This window comes from Dermacentor variabilis, chromosome 8 (genome assembly GCF_050947875.1).
Source record: "Dermacentor variabilis isolate Ectoservices chromosome 8, ASM5094787v1, whole genome shotgun sequence".
NCBI lineage: Eukaryota > Metazoa > Arthropoda > Arachnida > Ixodida > Ixodidae > Dermacentor > Dermacentor variabilis.
The window spans coordinates 134,259,089-134,281,510 of record NC_134575.1 but is presented as its reverse complement, the minus strand read 5'-3'; the positions used below and the strand labels follow the sequence as shown (position 1 = coordinate 134,281,510).

Below are 22,422 nucleotides of genomic sequence, written 5' to 3'. Positions count from 1 at the left end.
ATACGTACACCCGCGCGCCAACATTCCACAAACCAAAAGCAAAGCGAGAAGATGCAGCGATAAAGCAAGAAGTCCGATAATTGTAACGATTAGATGTTTCTCAAAAAGGTTTTTCTTGTCCAAAGAAGTTATCCAGTCTGTGCCCTTGTCGTGTGGAGGCCCTGTCGTGTGGACCTTGTTACATTGACTAAATGGGCAGATGTATAAACAAAAGGTTACAAGAACATTCTTTCAGATTAAAGAATGCTGGTAAATCACATTTGGCCACCCATTGCGCAGCTTGCAGTTGCAAGCCCATTTTTGAACGCACACGCATAATCTGGACAAACAAAAATGAAAAGGCCCGCCTCATTTCAGAGGCCTACGTAATCAATAAATGAGGTGACCTGCAGGTACGTAAGCCAGGCATCACTCGCACAACACAACAAAGAAAGAGCTTTTTTAGACCCATCTGATCGTTAAAATTATCGGACTCGCTTTATCTCTCCATTTCTTGCTTTGCGTTTGTTTTGGGTAACGTTGGTACGCGCGTATAGACATGTGTGAGTTTTCCTATGTATAATCGTTTAAACGCAATAAACATTTAGTCGTGAGTCAGCGCTCGTGTTTGTCTATTCTTCGTCCGTGATTTTTAGTGGGCGTTGTGTGTAATAGCTATGACGATGTACAGGCGCACCCAGCTGGCTACCCGTACTCCATTTCGTTTCTGGCATGGGGGTGAAGGCACTCCTAATAACAATAAAACCTAGATATTACTGATCACGATTGTAAAGGGGAAATTTTAGCTGGAGAGCTCCTATGTAAACAGAGAGTAAAGCAAACATAGTTTCTCTCGGCAACCACTGCACTTAATTTGATGAGGTTTATTGCATTTAAAAGAAAAAGTTCATATCTAATGACTCTCGGAAGCGTATTTAAGACTCAGGTCGTTTATGTTTTTATAAAAATTGCCGAAAATCGCATATTTTTTTAAAACAAAGCTATCAAGTGTACAATTCTGTAACTCAGCGATGACAAACGATATGGCAATTCTGTAAACGAAATCTAAAATCAGATCTAATTTGGGCAAATAAAGCGTCCGCTTAAGAAGAAGCTTTAGGTGCTCCTATCAAAATACATCTAAAAGGAGAATTCGTTTTTATCGCCAATCACTGCAGCAAGTTTGACGAGGTTTGTTGCATTTAAAATAAAACCGTAAAATCTAGTGAATATTGGTTTGGAATTTCTGATTTAGGTTGTCAATTTTTTTTTATTAAGAATTGGCAAAATCGCAAATTTTCCGAAAACGAAATTATGAAGTGTACAACTCTAACTGAGCAATAAAAAATTATATCACAATTATGTGAATTGAATCTAATTGTAGATCTAAAGCGGCCCAAATTTATATGTTAAGCATGAATACCCGAAAATTTTATAATATGAAATACAGCCTTTGCAGAACACTTGCACACAACGTAACGAATTTATGTAAGATATAAATTTACTTATTGAATTTGTCCTGCGTGAATGATCTCATTGATGCCGTTTACAGAACCACGTCACCTGTTCTTGATGCAGAGCTATTTTGTGAACTTCGTGGTTCTATTTTCTTCGAACTTCCGAATGTTTGAAAATTCTTCTAACGAAATTCAAGCCGTAAATCTAAATTCCGCTACCAACAGTCACTAGAACTTACCTTTTTCTCAAATGCAACAAGATTTATTAAAATTGCTCGAGGGGTTATCTCAGAAAAGCGTTTCTGCGTTTCACACGTATTTGAATAGGCCGCGTCGGAGTTGGGCCCAAGCTAAAGCTTCATCTTAAGGCGAAAGGCAGAAGGCAGTACTGGCAGTAATAGCGTGCCCAGGAACTACCTAGTGGGAACGCAAATCACCTTGTGCCGTGACTCAGCAGGCGCTTCAAGCAATGACAGTGCAGAATGCAGCACGCAGCCGGCCGACGTGCGCGTGGTGGGGGCGTAACTTCGGGTGCGGCGAGCAACGCACGGCGCATCATATTTATCGCCCAGGTTTCACTTATGCCACGCGTTTTGTTTACTCCATGTGAACACAAAGTTTTTCACTGACCTGGTTTGGTGGTGCCGTTTATCACGCTTGTGGCTTTATCTGATTTGGTGAAGACACGGTGGAAGTTAACGAGCCGATATGAAGTGGTATAAGTCGTCATTATGGTTTGCACTAAAATATGATTATTGGGGCAAATCTGTGCCGCAAACTTCATTGACACTAAAAGCAAAGCTGTCGCCTTGCGTATCATACGAGGGTATGGTAGCAAAACTCAATGGGGCTACCGCAACAATCCGAGATTTATGGGATTAAACTCTGATGCCAAAAGCACCAAAACCATGATTTAATTGCGAGGCACGCCGCGCGGGGTATTCCGCATTAACTTTGACCACCAGGGGATCTTCAACGTGATCCCAATGCACGGGGCACGGCCATTTTTGCATTTCGCCCTCGTCGAAATGCGGCCGCCGCGGCCGGGATTCGATCCCACGAACTCGTGTTTAGTAGCACAACACTATCCCCGCAATTCCACCGCTGCGTCTGCTTATTGGATACGACGGACCTTGGTGCCGGACATTTGTAGAATGCTTGAATTTCAAGTGGTAGCTGCCCACCGTGGCGTAACAAAAACGGGTTATAAATTTCCATTCTGAGGGCTACTACAGCGAAGGTTTACTCCACAGGCTATTAATGTGGCGGGTAGAGGCACGGTGCGTAGTTTCATAGAATGGTTGTTAGAGGCAACTATGGCGTTAGTGCTTACGGGTTCTGCAATCGGGGGTTCAGCCAGCATGGGAATTATGGGAAGTACGTGCATTTGGCTAAACTTCGTCCTTCTGGCTTCAAACCGTTTTGTGGCTTCGTATACCCATAATTTTCAACAAAGTGTAATAGGTTATTCATCATCATCATTATCATCATCATCGGCCTGGCTACACCCACTGCAGGGCAAAGGCCTCTCCCATACTTCTCCAACTACCCCCGTCATATGCTAATTGTGGCCATGTTGTCCCTGCAAACTTCTTAATCTCATCCGTCCACCTTACTTTCGGCCACCCCCTGCTACGCTTCCCTCCTGTTGGAGTCCAGTCCGTAACCCGTAATGACCCTCGATTATCTTCCCTCCTCATTACATGTCATTACTATGTCCATTTATTTTTCTTGATTTTATCTAAGATGCCATTAACTCTGGTTTGTTCCCTCACCCAATCTGCTCTCTTATTCCTTAACGTTACACCCATCATTCTTCTTTCAATAGCTCGCAGCGTCGTCCTGAATTTAAGTAGAAGCCTTTTGGTAAGCCTCCAGTTTTTCGCCTCGTACCTGAGTACTGGTAAGACACAGCTGTTATACACTTTTATCTTGAAGGATAATGGCAACCTGCTCTTCATGATCTAAGAATGCCTGCCAACGCATGCCAGCCCATTCTTATTCTTCTGATTACTTCAGTCTCATGATCCGAATCCGTGGTCACTACTATCCCTAAGTAGATGTATTCCCTTACCACTTCCAGTGACTCACTACCTATCGTAAACTGCAGTTCTCTTCCGAGACTGTTAAAGATTACTTAAGTTTTCTGCAGATTAATTTTTAGACCCACCCTTCTGCTCTGCCTGTCCAGGTCTGTGAGCATGTATTGCAAGTGGTCCCCTGAGTTACTAAGCAAGGCAATATCATCAGCGCATCGCAAGTTACTAAGGTATTCTCCATTAACATCATCATCATCAGCCTGGTTATGCCCACTGCTGGGCGAAGGCGTCTCCCATACTTCTCCAACTACGCCGGTTCCTCCATTAACGTTTATCCCCAATCCTTCCCAATCCAGGTCTCTGAATACCTCCTGTAAACGCGCTGTGAATAGCATTAGAAAGATCGTATCTTCCTGCCTGATACTCTTTTTTATTGGAATTTTGTTGATTTGTTATGGAGGACTACGGTGGCTGTGGAGCCACAATAAGTCAGCAACATTATTAAAATTGCCCGAAGGCACGATTCGAGCACAGGACCTGAAGCACAGAGACCCGGTAGTGAAATCATTACGCCACGCGGGCATGCCCCGGCACGAGCCATAGAACGCCCTTACGAATTTCTCGTGGGCAAGTCAGCGCGTTGACACGGACGGACAGAAAAAACTTTAATGATAAAAGGACCTGCGAGGTTGCCACGCCAGGCTCAGGTCACCCGGGCATTACGTGCAGTGAGTGCCTTTCCACAGCGGCCCGGGTCCGCTGGATTACCCATAGTTGGTCGTGTAGTTCCGAGCTAGTCAGAGCGCTTAGCCATCGCCCCCAAGAAGGTCCGGTTCTATGTTGTCCTCTACATATATTTATCTAATGTCTCTACATTTCTATAATATGTGTGCCGTGTCTGCGTGTTCGTGCTTGGCGAGATTGCAACTCGGGTCTGGTTAGTGCCTCCAATTTACTCTGTTTAAATGGGCTGCGTTTCGGAGGACTCTAGCTTGCGACCTTCTTCAACCTGTTTCTTGAGACCAGTCGAGTTGTTTGTGGGGTTGTGGGTATGCTTCTCTTTGTTTCGTGTAGAGTGTCAGTATGTCGTGGTACGTGACCAGCATGTCCCTGTCGTCTTGTATTGCTACTGCTTCGTCGTCGACTCCTCCGTGTTCTTCATCGCCTCCGCCGCAGTCCTTCCCCCTTTCCCGGGGGTTGCGGGGTGTTGGGTCGTCACTGTCCGAGCCGCAGTGGGTTAGTTCTCGGGTACCTCGGTGGGCCTTCTCATTGAGGTTGCCAGAGGCATTTGTGGTTACTTCTCTCATATGCGCCGGGATCTGTTTGAGACATTTGAGTGTGATTTTTCCGTTCTGGTGAGGATTTCGGCCCCCTCAGTAGAGATCCATCCCTTTGTGAAGTTTTTGATGACTGTCTTGGAGTCACTGATTACAGTTCTGTCTTGTTGCCGACCGTGGATTACAGCCAATGCGATTGCCGTTTCTTCCGCTGCCTCCGACGATTTGATCCTTACAAAACCTGCAGTCATGGTCTTTCCTTACGAACGAAGTAACCTCGTCACTGCCGACACCGCCATTTTCGTTCCGGTTTCCTTGGTACCGTGGGGCATCTACGAAGAGCACCCCCTCCCGCATACCTTGATTTTTGAGAATCGTTTTCGTGCGGCATTTCCTTCTCTCGGCATTTCGCACGGGGAGCATACTTTTCCGGATGTTTCCCGTGTTTATTGCCGCTCGGACGTCCGGGTGAATCTGCCTCTTGGGACCGTTCATTCTGTGGTGGTTAATGCCGATCCTTTCTATGATTTCTGTGCCCGCCTTCGTTCCGGAGAGTCTTTCGAGTTACGCTATCCTCTGTGCTTCGGAGATTTCCTCCCGCGTGTTATGTACCCCGAGTTGCAGTAACCTTGCGTTTCTTGTGTATAGGGGGAAACGCAGTGCCATTCTGCACGCTTTTCTAAAGAGCGCATCGATCTCGTCTTTCTCAGCCTTGTTACAGTGGACGACTGCCGCCACGTACGTGACGTGGCTGATCGCGAAGGCCTGGATGATCCGTACGACGTTTCTTTCTTTAATGTCCCTTCTGTTGTAGGAGACTCTCTGTAGTAGCCTAATGGTCACCGTGACTTCTTTTCCAGGTGCTTTATAGCTTCTGCGTTTGTTCCCCTCGCTTCGATCCGGAGACCCAGCACTCTGATCTTTCGGACCACCGGTATCTCCATGCCTTTTCTAGTGGTTAATTTGAGTCCTCTATTGTGTGGTTACACTTTGTTTCTGGACGTGTTGCCTAGCCTCCTGGAACGGTGGAGCAGCAGTTCCAATTTCTCCGGCGAGCATTCTAGTCCGGTGCTCTCCACATGCTTTTCGATTGCCTCTACCCCTCCTTGAAGTCTGTTCGGCATAGCTTCCTGGCTTGCGTGCTTCGTGGTCCAAATAGTAATGTCGTCTGCATACACTGTGTGATTAATGCATTCAGTTCTCTCCAGTTTTTTCCGATAGTCTGATAATGACGAGGTTGAAGAGCATCGGTGACAAAGCGGACCTTAGTGGTGTGCCAGCGCTTCCCATGCCCACCTGGATGCTCTCCTCCTCGTCCAGTCTGATTCTGGCTGTTCTTCCCGTAAGTCAATTTCAGATATATTTATGCGTTCGTTTACCCAGGCCGAGCTGCGCGATGTTGCAGAGGATGGCCGTGCGCTTGACCCTGTCGAAGGCCTTGTTTAGATTAAGTCCAAGCATTGCGCTCAAGCCCCGCCCCGTGGTGTCTATGACTTGCTCTTTAAGTTGTACCATGGCGTCTTGGGTAGAGCACGCTCTTCTGAAGCCAATCTTGTTGCTGTGGTACATGTCCTTTGACTCCACATAACCATTAAGTCTACTCAGGTAGGCGTGCTCCATCGCTTTACCAACGCAGGAAGTGAGGGAGATCGGCCACATGTTCTGTATTTCTAAGAATTTACCCAGCTTCGGGATGAGGATCACGTCGGACCTCTTCCATTCATCGCGTATCCCGCCGTTCTGCCAGCACTCGTTGATGTAGTCTGTCAAGCGGCTCGTTGCCTGGTCGTCCAGGTTCCGGAGCATCTTGTTGGTCACTTTGTCGGGGTCCGGCGCCGACTTTGTCTTGATGGTGTGCAGGACCGCCTTGATTTCTTGCTGGGAAAAGTCTCTGTCCTCTTTGTGAGAGCCTGAGTAGTTCCGGTGTTCAACGGCTAGAAGACTCTCAAGGTACAGCTTGACGATTTCATCGCCCATCTCGCGGATGTTTCATTTGTAGTTGTGTCAGAGCTTGGTCATTTCCGCTTTCGCAGCTGTCTTCATGTCCGAAGGGTCGAGAAGGTCCTTCAGGATCTTCCACGTCATGTCCGTGTTGATATTGCCGTCCATGGCGTCGCATGCCTCTTCCCAATACTGATTACATAATTGAGTGTAGTGTGTTTCGATGTTGTTCTTTAGTTCCGCGATTTTGCGCCTTAGATTCCCATTGTGTGTTTGGGCTTGCAGACGTTTCTGGAAGGATTTCTTGGCTTGTACGAGGTGCTCGAGTCTGCTGTCCATCCGCGAAGGGTGACCACCACCGTCGTCGTCGTGTTCGCATCGAGCCCCCCAGTCGTCCCACTCCATCTTAGTCGTGGCCTTTCGGCGTCTCGTAACAGCTCCCCGTTCCATTCTTCTGTTTTTCATGGGTCCCTGTTGTTTTTCGTCTCTGAGTTTGCTGAATTTGTCCCAGTCTACTATCCGGAACCTAATTTTACTTCCTTTCGTGACGCGGGTCTCTCCTAGGGCTATGCTAAAGATCCTGTGATCGCTCCCCAGGTCCTCGAAAGTGTTCTCCCAGATTATTCTCCCGGCGCTCCTGAATAGCGTTAGGTCTGGTGTGCTGTCTCTATGGGGGCCCGCACCCACTCTAGTGTGAGAGGCCGCGTCGTTGAGAAGGGTTGGGCCGGCCTTTTCTATGAGGTCGGCCAGATCTTTTCCCTTCTTGGACGACTGCCCATATGCGCACTGCGTGTGTGGAGTGTTGAAGTCACCCGCGATGACGAGCCTGTTGTCGCCCCCCCCCCCCATGTTCATCGTTTTGTTTATGAAATCTTCGAAATTGTATGTTAGGCCCTTTTTGGACGGGCTGCTCTAGATGTTCAGGACGAACGTGCCCTCCTTCTTGATGCGAGGCAAGACTTTTATGGGGATGTGGATAATGTCCGCAATTCTCATAATTTGCGGGATCGCGACCTGTCCTTTTTCAACTAATGTGGTCACGACTATGTCTCTCCCCATCCCTTTCGTGCGTTGTTTGCGGGTGGCATACCCGGCAGTTTTGGCGCGGTCGAATGTTTTCTTGGGAACTATTACGTCGGGCGTTTTTTTGCGGTCGTTTCAATGTGTTGTGCCAGCGTTGCTTCTTTCTTTGAGAAGCTGCGGCAATTACACTGCCAGATGACGAGTCTTCCATCGTTGGTGCCCGCCAATTTTACGAGATGTTCTTCTCCAGCTCTGCGAGTGGCCTCTTATACTTTAGGGCCTGCGTCTTCCTCTCTGCCTCGCTGTCACTAACGCGCGGCCAGCACCTAGAACATTTTCTCCATCTTCTCCGACAGTTTGTTGGGCATGTCCTCAAGAACGTCTGTTTTTTGTGTGTGCGTGGTAGGTCGGGGTCTTTTGACCTTGGCGTTGAGACGCTTGCTGCTTTCGGTGTGGCCACCTCGACAGAATAAACCGCTGCCATTGATAGCGACTGCGTGTGTTCGCAGTCTTCTGTACTTAGAAAAGTATTGAGTGTTCTGAAATTTAGGACGGTGAGGGCAGATAAAGCGTGGTATACGATGTCGCAAGAACGTCTGAAGTCACAAGCACTAAGATGAAACAAATCCATGTATTCCCTTCATTCCCGTAGTGGCTGGGCGATCGCAGCGCCAGAGTTCCCTCAAGGAATCTCTAGGGCGTGGTCGGTTTTAAAGAGATAGCCTTGTGGCACCCAATACGCAATACCTGTTGTAGAGCATAACGGCATATACCGGTCCGTCCGCTTTCAGTACGATTCATTCAGGACCGCTTAGGCTGCTCCAGCCTAAGCGGTCAAAATGATCGGTAAGCATGCGCTACAGCTGCAACTGAAATGCGCCTTTGCTGATACGGGTTCCATAAGAGCTAAAACAAGCGGTGTGCCCGTGTTGCTTCCAGCTGGTTAGTTTCTCTGTACCGAGAAGAACGATTTGTATTGCTTGTCAACGACGGGATGACACTGTGCCAGCAGCAGTGTGGGTGACATTAGGAAAAGAAAAACCTTTTGATAGCATACACAGACACAGGATTGCAGATCAGACAATCTATTGCTGTGTATCAGGTTTCCGAAAATGCTAGGAGCTCTTGTATCGGTCGTATGCGACTTGTACATATATTTTAACAAAGGTAAAAAACGCCACACATACGTAGGTCTAATGCAAGTTGCCGCGAAACGCTTGCGGATGTGTCGCACTGTTTAGTGTCTTTAGAAATGATTTACTATTGCTTAAAGGTAGCTCGCAGGAAATAAAAAAATGCATCGGATAACTTTACATAAACAAAACAATGGTAGAGGGAAAGAAAATCATGTTTATTGTATATATGAAAGTTTAGTTAAGTAGGGCTACGCTGTTTTGCATCCCCGCAGTTGCTGACGTCCACATAGCCGTGTTTCCAGGAGTCGTAGAGACACCTAATTACTGAGCAATGAAAGGCGTTTTTTTTTTGCTGTATGAATAACCACCTACTTTCATATATACATATATGGATGTGTAGAGATAGCACAAAATTGTACAATGGAGGCGGGTCTGGAGCTCCAGAAAGGCGTCTTGCTGTTATTGCGCCAAACAAAAGGGACGCCGTCCTTCAGAAGTCTAGTTGCTAGTTCAGCGACGTGTGAAATATGTTCAACGAAGCGACAGTAGTACGCATAAAACCCCACAAAGCATGGGACTTCCCGATTATTTGTAGCTGTCGGGAAATAGGCAACCGCCTTAGTTTTCTCTAGCTCGGGTCGAATTCCAGCGTTACTGACTACGTGGCCAAGGAATTTGAGTTCGTCATAGGCAAAGTGGCATTTTTCACGTTTAAGAAAGAGGTCAGTGGTACGTTCGTTGAAAAGTTACCGGCGATTCCTCGTCTTTGTCGCCATTTTAGTGTCCTGTGTCCCCTCTTGCGCTAGTCACTTCATGATGAACACAAGCCGAATTGTAGAACCTTAAACTCATACAGGCCGTCCGGCGTAATAAAGGCAGTCTATTCACGGTCGCGCTCCTCCACTTCATTATGCCAGCAGCCACTGCACTAGTCCATGAACGAAAAATAGCAGGTATGCCGGAGGTGATCTAAGAAGTCATCGATGCAGGGCAATGAATACACGTCCTTTTTTTTTGTGATCTGTTTGAGTTCCCGGTAATCCATGCAGAACCGTAGGCTGTCGTCTTTCTTCTCCGTCAATGCAACCGGTGGTGCCCACAGACTACTGGAAGGTTGTATAGTGAGGTTTTCTTCCATCTGCTTGACTTGGCTACGAATGGCATCAAGCTCCTTCTGGGAAACCCGGTCAGCACTTTGGTGCAGGGGCCTCACATTCGGCTCAGTGATGATGCGGTGTTTCGTGAGCGGAGTTTTTTTTTTTTTTACTCGGGATGTGGAGGCAAATGAATATTTGAAAGAGTGCAGAAGCCTGAGGAGAGTCTTCTTCCGCACTGGCGCTGCATGCGGGCTCACATCAATTGCGCCGACGGCCTTTGCGTAATGAGAACTGATCACTTATAATTCTGTCAAAAATGTACTGTCTACTTATGCACTGAAATTTTCGAACTGCGCTACAACACTGCACTGAAGCAAATGCTGGAACTCTCCACTGAAATTCAGTACCGTGATTACCGTTTTGTTGCAGTGGAGTTCAAGAACACCTCTTCCGACGCCGAGTTGCCAACCTAGTGTGACGGAAACCTTTCTTTCGGCTATATTGGGGGACGTTTTGATTGAACTGGCACTCGACGAACGACAAGGAACATGAAAATCTATGGTGGCACTGTAACTCTGCCATCAGTGACACGAAACTGTTCGCTCTGAGTAGTTTTCCTCCAGTGGTACCATGCGTTGGCTAGAGAATATAACAAGTAGATAGCGCAGATTGATGGCGGCTTGATATTTCTTAAGAAACTCCATCCCCAGGATTGTTTCCCGCAAACAATGACGAAAGAGCCAATAAAGGTAGAATTGCGCATTTAAATTCTGGCCGTGTGTTGTCCTGTTGGTGCTACAATGTGACCAGCGACTGTGGTACTGCTGGCTATCCGTAGGCTTCCGGTAATGTGTCGTTCTCAGTTTGACGACGACAGTTTACCGGAAGCCTACGCATAGCCAGCAATATTCAGACCAACAGTCATCACCCGCGACACTGCAAGCAAAGAATTTTTGTCGTACGAGCGAAACGAATAAGAAGAACCTGCAGTGAAGGCCACGATTATATCCGCCGTCTAAATGTCCGTAAGACAACGCTAGCAGAAAAATACTATCCACAAATTGCTCTCGATAGAGCTTGTGATGTCGCGTCAAGATTGGTGAGAAAGTGGATAGCGAAGAATCAGCCTACACCAGAATCTGGCAGGCCGCCGTCCTTTATAACAAAATATTCTAAAGCACTCCCAAGCATAAACAACATCCTACCAAAATACCACCCACTATTATCAACTAACGAGCGTCTAAGAGAAATGTTCCCGGATTTGCCAAGGCTTACCTATCACCGCAACAGGAACATTAAAGACATGTTAGTGCACGCAAAAGTCAGCCAACAGCATCCCCCCGCAATAAAAGCTTGTTGCCACCCTAGCTGCAAAACCTGCAAGCACCTTCAGAGTAACATTAAAATGAAAAGCACCGCCAATAGTTATAGACACGAAGTGAAATATAGCGTCACTTGTAGAAGTTCGGATGTGATTTATGTGCTTGAATGTCCCTTCTGTAAGAAGCAATATAACGGTGAAACGGGACAATCAATGAACGTCAGATTAAATGGACATCGCGCGGACACCGCTAAAAATCTTCCGAAAGCCGTCGCCGAGCATTTCAACCAAACAGGTGACAACTTTGATTAATTTAATCTCTACATCTTACAGTCACATTTCTGTTCTGAATGAGAAAGAAAATACAGAGTTCCATAAGTTCAACACATTGCAACCAATAGGCAAAAACGCTTCAAAGGGAACTTAAGAATATATTCGCTATGCTAAATTTCAAGCTATAGGCAACGACACCTAGTTTGGTTTCTTAGCCTTCTTTCTCTTTTTTTTTCTTTTCGTTTTTTTTTCCTTTTACTTACTGATTTATATCATTTCGGTATTTTCTTTCCTGTTCTTTTTTTCATGAGCACCACTTTCTGCCGCTCCTTCTATTATCTTTCAGAGAAACCATAGTCACGACCACCAGCGAAACAGATAATAGAGGCCTGCTGTGCACGCCGGCTGACACACGGGCGTTTGCACGTGATTGACAGACGGCAGTGTCCCTGGCCTTGTGCACAGCACTCCTTTATTCTCAATTCGACACTCTCGCCGCTAACACGCCCTTCACTCGTTTCAACACCCACCCACCTTACGCCCTACTCACCTTTAAAAGAACGTCCCCCCCCCCCCCCTATATGTACTGTGGCGAAGAAAGCATACGTCGCCTTAGAGAAAACAAGTCCACTTGTCCAAATGTTGGCTCTTGCTTTCACCTTGTTCTGGTTTAGCTCATGGCCTTGAATTTCCATCTCCCGCCTTCCCAGTAAAGCTAATATTGACAGATGTGTATATCTGAAGCAGAGGAGTCAAGGATCATGGCATTTGCCAGGCAAATGTTTGTTTCCTAATAGCCGATGTTAGGGTGCCCATAATTGCAAACGGCATTATATTCTAGCGAACGTGTTACGTAGTGAACGACGCGATTTTGACGCTCATATTCGGCTGTTACAGAAGGCGAGATTACAAAAGATATAGGTGCTAAAGACTGAACCCGCGGTTCTGGTTATACACGGCTTGAAACTTACCATTCCAGGAAGCAGCGCTATTCCCTTGACCACAGTGGCACTTTGTTTTGCTGAGAACCCGAAGTTGAAACCCTCACTTTGAAGGTTAGGGACGCAAGGCTGATGGATAAGTGCATTTTTTAACCTCGAAGAAAGCCATGCTTCACGAAGGTCTCGCAACACCAGCACTTATTTTGTAGCACCGCTTTATGAGCTTGGATCGTATTCCTTATTTGTTTTGATACGCCTATCCCTCCTTTTGCAGTCAACTACTTCACTGGTATTATCTCTACCGCTCCACACTTTGTAGCGTGTCTTGATCCACTGTACTTTAACAACAACCATGTTGCCTTTCCGACAGCTTATCGCATCGTAGCATCGTAAATGGTTCGGCATTCGCGCGCTTTCTCTGCAGGCAACGCAAGGAGCGGAAGCCAAATGTGCCCTCTTGTTCATCTAGAGCAATTTGTTCCGCGAAGAGGGTCTCTACAGTGGGCTTTCATTTCTTGATCACTTTCTTTAGAAGCTTTCCAAAATTTGCTTGCACTACGTAATACAGATGAATTATGTGCCCAGGTGGACATCATTTGCAAGAACAACCAGAACAATCGATTCGCAACCTAAAATAACTACAATAACATATTTAGCTAAATTTGTGCGGCACATTATGATATTAGAAATGTCAACGGTATCGTCATAAAAATACAGTTCCCTATTTCTACTTTTCAAATTTGTAATCGAGTCAAAATCAAAACATCTAATGTAAATCAAAATACCTGTCTTGAAATCATTTATAAAGTTGACGTTGCTACGCACGCTAAACTGAAGCCTGGTTCGTCGTGCACTCTCACTGTGGCGTAATGTGACGGGGAAAGATGAAGCTTGACCAGGACATGCAATAAAGAAGTCTGTCTTGCTCCTGCTGTGGCTGTGCTTTCAATATAGAGCTGCGTTAAGCGACAATTGTTATCATCTGGTTGGAAGATGCAACTACGACGGCGGCTTCATTTTAGTGCTGAAGTATGCTGTGGCGAGCTCCCCAGCCCAGTCATTCAATGTCACTCTGCAAAGTTGGGGCACTTATTTGCTATGACAGTGTAAATGTAGATGATTTGTCGCTTTTAGACAATTAAAGAACAATTTAAAACAAATAAATAAAATACAAATATAACACCTCTAAAGGTACACAGGGCTCCTTAGAATTTGCATCGGGCAGAATGTAGTAGGGGTGCGCCAACAGCAATTCGGGTCTCGGTCAACTTGAGATTCGGCGGTGGGAGAGCCTAAATTTGTTGGTGGGTCAGCTTAAAATTTTAGGGTAGGCCTACTTAAAATGTGGGCTTGGCCTACTTAATTAGGGGTTGGGCCAACTGAAAATTTGGGGATGGATCAACATGTCATTTGGACGTGGACCAAGCAAATTTGTTCTGGCGCCAACTTGAAATGTTGGCTTGGCCCACTTAATTTATGTGGTGGGCCAACCTGAATTTTGGACATGGGCGAAATTAGTTTTGGAGGTGGGACAACCTAAAACTTCACAGTCAACCAAGTTGAAATCTGGGGGTGGGCGAACTGACATTTAGAGATAGGCCAACCTACATACGGAGATGGATCATCCTAAATAAGGGGTGGACAAACTTAATTTGGGGATGGGCCAACTGCAATTGGTGGGTGGGCCAACTTGAAATTTATGGGTGGGTCAAATTAACTTTCCCTGTGGGCCAAGTTGAAATCTGAGGGTGAGCCAACTTAAGTTTAGGGGAAAGTCAACTTGGAGTTTGGGGGCGGGAGGTGGCTGAACAGAAATTTGTGGGTGGGCCAACTTCGATTTCGGAGGGTTGGCTACTTATAATGTGGGGTTGCGAAAAATTATTATATGTAGTTCGGCCAACTTGAAATTAGGGTGTGGGCCAACTTGAGATTTTGGGGTGGCCAACTGTACAATTGAAAGCGGCTGAGAATCCTTCGCTAACATGTCGCGGACAAGCGAGCGCGTTGAGACGCTTTGAGGCTTCGTCAGAACGCAGGAGTTTGCGTGGACAAGGAACGCGCGCATAACACAGGCTTGCAGGAGCGGCAGCGAGGGTGACATTGGGTCAAAACTCGTTGGCAGGCTAGTTGGTTTGAATCCATAATAGAGTGCATAAGCGCGACGAAACGAGGATGTCGAAAGAAAGATAATCGCAGAGGCTGCGCTAATTTCAACTGTATATTTCATTTAGGCACGCATAATGAAATATATAACGCTCGAGCGGAAACAAACGAGACAGCAAAAACGAACGTTCAGTGGTACATGTCAATGAACCGTACATTTGTGCAGTGCATGCTAAAAACATGCACTGCAATTGCCATGCCTTGGACACGTGTACGGTTCGCTGACATGCACCACTGAATGTTCCTTTCTGCTGTGTCGTTTGTTTCCGCTCGTACGGTATATATTTATCAATGCGCGCCAAAATAAAATATAATGTTGAAAGTAGCACAGTCCCTCTGTATGTTTCTTTCTACGTCGTCATTCAATCGCGCTTAGACACTCTCATGGAGGGTGGCATACGCGCCGTTGTTGCTCAGTGGCTATGGCGTTAGGCTGTCGCGGGATCGAATCCCGGCCACGGCGGCCGCATTTCGATGGGGGAGAAATGCGAAAACACCCGTGTATTTAGATTTAGGTGGACGTTAAAAAACCCCAGGCGGTCGAAATTTCGAGAGTCCTCCACTCGGACGTGCCTCATAATCAGAATGTGGTTTTGGCACGTAAAACCCCGTAATTAAAAAAAAATAGAAGGTGCCATGATACCGCGGCTATGCACTCTCCCGTCACACAACGCCTCACGTGCTACTGCGGCAGCTGGCGTTCCCTCTCTACCGCTCTGCTCACGTGTCCGGCGTTTCGACTCAATTGGTACGATTACATAGAAAGGGTAGGATGCCGAGAGAAAATATGACAAGTGTCTACTATGCATTAAGTGTTCTTTGCCACCGAAAAGGCCACGGGTAGACGCGCGTAAGCTAGAAAAAGCACGAAAGCAAAACTAATCAAAAACGAAGTCACAGCCATGACAAACAAGGCTAACGCATCAGTAGGCAATTGTGCGAATTTCTATATTTTTTAGTTCACACATTTATGTCGCTGGATAAATGGCGAAGAACGGTGCTTGTCGCGGACGCGTGAGTGATCAGGTAAATCGAACGACTCATTTCACGCGGGTTATTTCGGTCTAACAACCTCCAAACTGTACATACTGAGTTACTCCCAGAGACAGATCCGACCTTAACGGAACCGACAGCCATCGCAACCGCGATCAAACACATGCCCCTTAGTAACTCAGCCTACCCAAGAATCATATTTACCGACTCCATGGCGGCTTGCAGGAAATTGTTGCACAACGATCTCCCGGCCCACATTTCGACATTTATTCAAGAGCACTTTCAGGGTCTTCTGGAAATCATCTGCATACCTGGTCATGACGGGCTGTAGGGAAATGAAAGAGCTAATCAGCTCGCCTGCGAGATTTTGAACCAGGCACCCTGCGTTCTGCGACCAGCCCAGACGAAAAGGTGGGCTCCGCTGCTTCTGCGGCCGTATCAAGAGGCAAGACGCAAGTTCCCCAAGCTCAGCAAAGTGCTCACCCGTGTACAGGGTGTACTGATTCGTCAGGCCCAGACTGAAACACTCCCTACACCAGCGCGAATGCACCTCCTCCGCGGCCTCTTACCTGAAGATCGCCCACCCTGCCCATACTGTGGCGAACACCCGAGCACATCCCATATCCTCTGGTCCTATGGACTACCCAAACCTCCCCTTCCTGCCCCAACAAATCTTTACCCTAAACCCCATGCCGGGTGGCTGACAGAAGCAGCCAGCGCCGACGACCAGCGGTACCTTGCGGCGTTTATCAGTGCTGCACTGAAGAATACCGCAAGCGAGGCTCTGGACTGAGGGCCTTTCCGTGTTACCACCCAAGATGAAAATAAAGTTTCTCTCTTTCTCTCAGTCTAGATGGCCATTTTGGAACGTCAAAACACGTACCAAGACATTCAGGACGATTTCTTACCACTTTCCAATCTAAACATTTGCTTCAAGTTGGTACTGAAAAAGTTATTTACTGTAGTTATTCTATGCAACAAATGAATAGCTTGGTTTTTTCTTGCAAATGATGTCCGCCTCTGCGCATAATTCATCTGTAGCGATGCGATTAGAGCAAATATTGTAGGCTTCGTTTAAAAGATAAAAATGGCACACACGGGAATACAAACTCCGGAAACTATCAACGTCACTGGCGGCATACATATAACTTGCATACCTTCTCTGGGCGTATCAGCATTTAGCAAATTCTGACTTCTATGGGACCCGAAGTCTGAAGAGAGGTCAGGTATAGCAGTGAATCTTACGCTAGCTTTCCGGTTAACCCTATAATCCTGCACTTGCCGTTGTGTTACTTCGGTCTTTTCTTCAAGTTGTTTACATTCATGGTGCAGCAACTCATCTACTTTATTTTTTGTCCATATTATTTTGCGACCGATTCCACAGAAGGCGCTTCTTGGATGCGTGTTTTTCAAGGTCGCAGGGAGACGGTGCTCCATCTTTTCGTACATTAGTTCAGTTGTTCTACTCTCAGTCGCCACTTCTATGGATGCGTTGATAACATTAAGGAGCGGCGAGCACACATCCCGGTTCATAAACGTTTGCTACTGTAAACAAAGAAAAATACGCTAATCTTCATACTGACAGTTTTTTCAAGTATTTCAACGTAATTCTTTCCGTTCTACATTTTGGCGCACGGCTGCTGGCAATTTTAAAATATCAGCGGGATTTTCGCATATATGGCACGAGTAGAGCCACCTTTTTCTTCATTTGTGCACGTTTCTCTGTCACGCTATTTGCGCAGTGCTGAAGAGCTTGTCACAATTTATTTCGTAATATCGTCACTAGCGGGAGGCACAGAAAGGCGTCACAGTAATAATTTCACTAGGGCAGATTATTTCTCATGCGAAAATATAGAACACGTTCATGCACAAAGTGCTGAAACTCAAACAATAATAACGGCTTACTATTCGTGCAGCACAACTCTTCATTCTAAGAATTGTCTGTATAAAAAAGAACAAACTGGGATATGATTGCACTTTCGTAGTGTAACGGATTTCGCAAGCTTTGGACTGATACCAATATTACCGACAAACTTCATACATCATGAAACAATAAATGTTTAAATGTTGGAAGAAACCAGCCCGTTGTTTATGCAAAACTCGATTGAAAAGTTACGGTCTTCCGTTATTTTGCTTGTTGATTACAAATTCCTGTGTTTTTATTCAATTCTTTTTTAGAGTTGTACATGCTCTATTGGCCCCTCCACTTTGGTCAACAGACCTGCCAATGGAGAGCCTCATTCGATCTCACCTGCAAATGGTGGAACTCCTGCCAGGAAAGTACGCCGACAACTGCGAGGGATGGAAGTGCAACAGCGGAGCCGAAAACACCTACGAAAGTCAAACGGTAGGAAAGCGCAAACGCAACTTGCTTGCTGGTCGCATGAATCATTGAAGAAATATATTCCATAGCCGTACCTCAAACGCACAGGTAACTGGACATTATGACTTCAGTGGTGAAACAAAATTTTGGCTCGCCTGCAATTTTAGGAGTGTAGACTAAATCAACCTGCTTCAAAACGAATATGGTTCAAATAATTATGATGTCAAACTCCTACGGGTAGAATAGAATTCCCGAGACTGTTTCGTTCGGCGTTCAAAATGAAAATACTCATTCGTGCCTGGACTTGCACGCAAATGAAATGAGTATTTTCGAGAATGTTTTAAATGTTGTATTCATATGTCGTAATCATCTTCAGCAGCAGCATCCTGTTTATGCTTTCTGCAGGACGGATGCATCTCCCCTCGATTTCCAATTACACGTGCTTTACACAACTGACCCAATCTTCTGCCTGCGTAGTGTTAATGTGTATCTAACAATAATGAGTTTACTCTATTGACCTACCTTTCCCATCACCCGCCACCCCGCATACGATGATGTTTGTTTTCATGTGCTATCGAAGCTCAGTCATAAAGGCATTCAGCCATATCAGTCATGCCCCAGAGAAATTATAAGCAATCATGTAAAGTAATAGTTATCACTTATAGACACGCCCTCAACACGCATATATATCGTAATGCGTTAGGTAATGTGCGCAAAGCCTATTTTAATACCAAGTATGTTAATGAATTAGCTGCCACCAGGCACTACTCCTAAATATGTTTTACGCCCTTCCGACCTTGTCTTGACCCGCAACAATAATCGTCACCTACCTTGCTTGTGTTTCCTTTCTTGAGAACTCAGCACTTTCTACTTTCTTGCCGAAAATGCAAGTGACGCCGACAACGCACAAGCCATTCGTGACTTGGAAGTGCTAGGCTCGCAGCATTAAACGCGGGCAAAACAGATGATTATTGTTGTGGGACAACATACGGCTGAAATGTATAAACATTTTTAAGGGTTATATCAGAAACTGCTTTGGGGAAAAGGAACGGACCTAGCAGCCTTTCTTACTCTTTATTTGTTTCTATGAAATTTCATAAGGTGGTGATCATCGCGCCCTCATATATGTCAAGGTTTCTTTTCATAACTCTCCTTAGTCATAAAAAAGACTCAAACAATCTCACCTTCCTTACAATAGAAATCGAAATCCACAGAAGAGTCGCATTACACTTTCCCAGCAGCAGACATCAACCCGAAATGACAGCGAACACTTGCTTTCTCAGTAATTATTCCATATGACTATTCCAACGACGTTCAATTACCACGTCTGAAAGATCTGTACATTCACCTGTATGCTAGACAGGTGAATGCCCTGTTGAACAAAAATGTAAAATATGTCATAAAAGGCCCTCATAAAAACTTGAAATAACGAGTGCTAGTTCACAAAGGCAGGCCACCGCCCCTCTGTGCACTCACGCATGCGCTTTCAGGTTGTCTGGCGTCGGCATTCTTAATTTCTTCCGAAAAGCCCTGTTCAGCTTTTGGGTAGCACGGGGCCAAGATTTTGCTCCGGAAGTGCGCTTCTGTCCCTCTTCGAGTTCAGCGACGAGGTCTGCTGCACTACGTTGCCAGATTCTTGCGGAGCAATTCAGAATGGCTGCATCAACGCTCGACATAAGCTACCAGCGACAATGGCAGCTCCCTACATCAACATCACCTATAGAGTCTCGTCTCAATTCTCGTTTTCTCTCGATTACGTCACGTAACAAGCCGCCTTATCAAGGGGAGTTGTCATAACGCCGGCCACATTTAAGGCAGCCCCAGCAGCAGCCTTAATTCTCCACTCTCGGAGTTGTAAATAATGCGAAAGGACGCGACGAGCAAGAACACAAGCACCCGGCGTGGTTGCTCAGTGGCTATGGTGTTGGGCTGCTGAGCACGAGGTCGCGGGATCGAATCCCGGCCACGGCGGCCGCATTTCGATGGGGGCGAAATGCGAAAACACCCGTGTGCTTAGATTTAGGTGCACGTTAAAGAACCCCAGGTGGTCAAAATTTCCGGAGTCCTCCACTACGGCGTGCCTCATAATCAGAAAGTGGTTTTGGCACGTAAAACCCCAAATATTATTAAGAACACGAGCGACGAAGTACTGTCATTCAAGTTACTTTACTTGCCTGCTGTCCATAGTATATAAACACACAGCAAGGAAAGAGCACAATGAAGGGAATCTCGACAACATCATTGAATGTGATTTCATTTGAGGTGCCGCAGCCCTGCTGCGTCCGCGGCCATCTATTTAAAATTTCCACTCTTTCTCCAAGGTCCTAATAGGAGGCGTGCTGATGCACCACGAGCTTCTCTCCTTTTTTGTTTTTGGTATATTGTATGCTACGTACACATGGCGTGATCTCAGGTTTTGACACTTTTTTACGATGGCTTTGACACCTAATTCTGGAGCGCACCCTCATTCTTTTCAGCGCACAGCGAGGATGCCCTTTGCTCCGGTTTCTTTTTTTTTTCTTAATTCACGCGCTATCGCATGCCGTGCTTAATGCAGTGGCATGTATGTCATGCAGGCAAATAATGCGCATTAGCTGAAGGGCAATGCTTCATTGTTCGTCTACTTACTTGCCCCATCCTTTAGCGCTGTTTAGACTGCGATATCTACCAGCTAGCCCGCGTCAACGGTCCATCTGAATGCTCCAAGGATTAGGCTTCTCGTGGATTAAATAACAGCACACAACACGTATATTAAAATTTAAAAAAAACTTTCTCTTCAAAAAAAGGATTCAAACATGGTCGTATGTACTTTCAGGATTTCGCAAGTCCTACTAATCATATGTGCCCACTGCTTTTTTTTGAAGGTTGCAATGCAAGCACCAATACAAGAAGGCATAGTGCACTCTCCGTACAAGCATTCCCAGACAGTGCTCTTATCATTTGTTGAATTCCTCACTGCGAAACTTCGACACCACGGAAACAGAATTGCACTGGTAAGGCCTTCTACATCTATAAAAGACCGGTCGTTCACGTCTACAGAAAACTAAACTGTGGATGTGTAAGGCTGCGTTACAGTACCAAAGTACCGAGTGTGAAAGCTAACACTTGGAAAGTTAGCAGGAAATAGCGGGTATTCTTTAAAGAAACACTAAAGATAAACATTATCTCAATTTATACTGATAAGGTGTTCTCTCAGCGCTCAATTTCGCTTATTTTGGGGTGATTGGTTACTACAAGAAAACTTAAAGGCCAAATTTTTTTTTATTTTCTGCCGAAGTCTCAGCGCCAGCATGTCCAAGTGATTTAGCAAGGTGGCTGAGTGGGCTAGTTGGTAATTCACCATGAGTGTGCAAAGCACGAGAAGGAAATACGGTGACAAATACGAGACAGGACAAGCGCTGGCATCCAACTGGCGATACATTGGTGGATATACATGCATGCATAGGTGGAACGTTTTCATTATTCCTGAGGAGCTGGGGCCCGACCACCTTTCTGAACTCCACTCATGTAGCATGTATGTATGTATGTATGTATGTATGTATGTATGTATGTATGTATGTATGTATGTATGTATGTATGTATGTATGTATGTATGTATGTATGTATGTATGCGCGCGTGCGTGCGTGCGTGTGCGTGTGTGTGTGTGTGTGTGTGTGTGTGCGTGCGTGCGTGCGTGTGTGTGTGTGTGTGTGTGTGTGTGTGTGTGTGTGTGTGTGTGTGTGTGTGTGGGTGGGTGTGTGTGTGTGTGCAACTTTTGATTACAGTTGCACTTGAACATACTACGTGTGTCCTCAAAGAATCGTTCGCTTGGAAAAATTGGCTTATATTTTGCTGTAGCTAAGAATGCTTTCCTTTCCGGTAAAACTGCAGCCCGTGTTCCTTTTTTTTCTACTGTGAGTCCGAGCATAAGCGCTGTGGCGTGGGACTGTTGTTCATTCAGATTTCGAGCGAATCTGCCTTGGTCTCATTTCGGTTATTGGGAGAACTATACCTGCATATATTTCATCCCTAATTAATGTTGCAAATTATTGGTAGAGTTTCTTCTTTCATGAGTCGTTAGCATTGGCAACTGGAAAGAGAAGCAATAAAGAGACACATATCAATGACGTGCATTTCACACGCTGTTGATAAAATACTCTGCTGAAGAGGCCACTGGAGTCTGCGGGGCTTTTTATTTTCAGGAAGGTAGCTGAACACACAGCAATATATCGATTCTCTAGGCATAACCTATCCGTATCGTAAGAAATTATTGTTGGTGGGCTACATCGTTCTCTGTTAAATAAAATTGACTTTGTCGTGTAAGTATATATATATATATATTGTGTCTGTGCGTGGTGTTCACAGCATAAATTAAAAAAATGCTCAAGTGAAAAGACATAGAAGAGGTAGCCGCCACTTCTGCTTCTTATGCGCTTGTTCTACTATTGTCCGTTGCACGCCAGTTGGCACTGGAACTAC

General features: G+C 45.8%; 2 protein-coding genes across 2 annotated transcripts in view; both read left to right on the top strand.

Annotated features, from left to right (window-relative positions):
• LOC142591290 (uncharacterized) overlaps window positions 1–17,983 on the top strand; it is a 145,703-nt gene extending 127,720 nt beyond the window's left edge. The window contains exon 3 of the transcript XR_012830442.1: window positions 17,819–17,983. The gene's annotated coding sequence lies outside the window, so the exon portion shown is untranslated. The remainder of the gene's footprint in view (window positions 1–17,818) is intronic.
• A 2,854-nt stretch (window positions 17,984–20,837) lies between these two features.
• Window positions 20,838–22,422, top strand: part of LOC142591289 (luciferin 4-monooxygenase-like) — a 73,549-nt gene continuing 71,964 nt past the window's right edge. The window contains exon 1 of the mRNA XM_075703618.1: window positions 20,838–20,956. The gene's annotated coding sequence lies outside the window, so the exon portion shown is untranslated. The remainder of the gene's footprint in view (window positions 20,957–22,422) is intronic.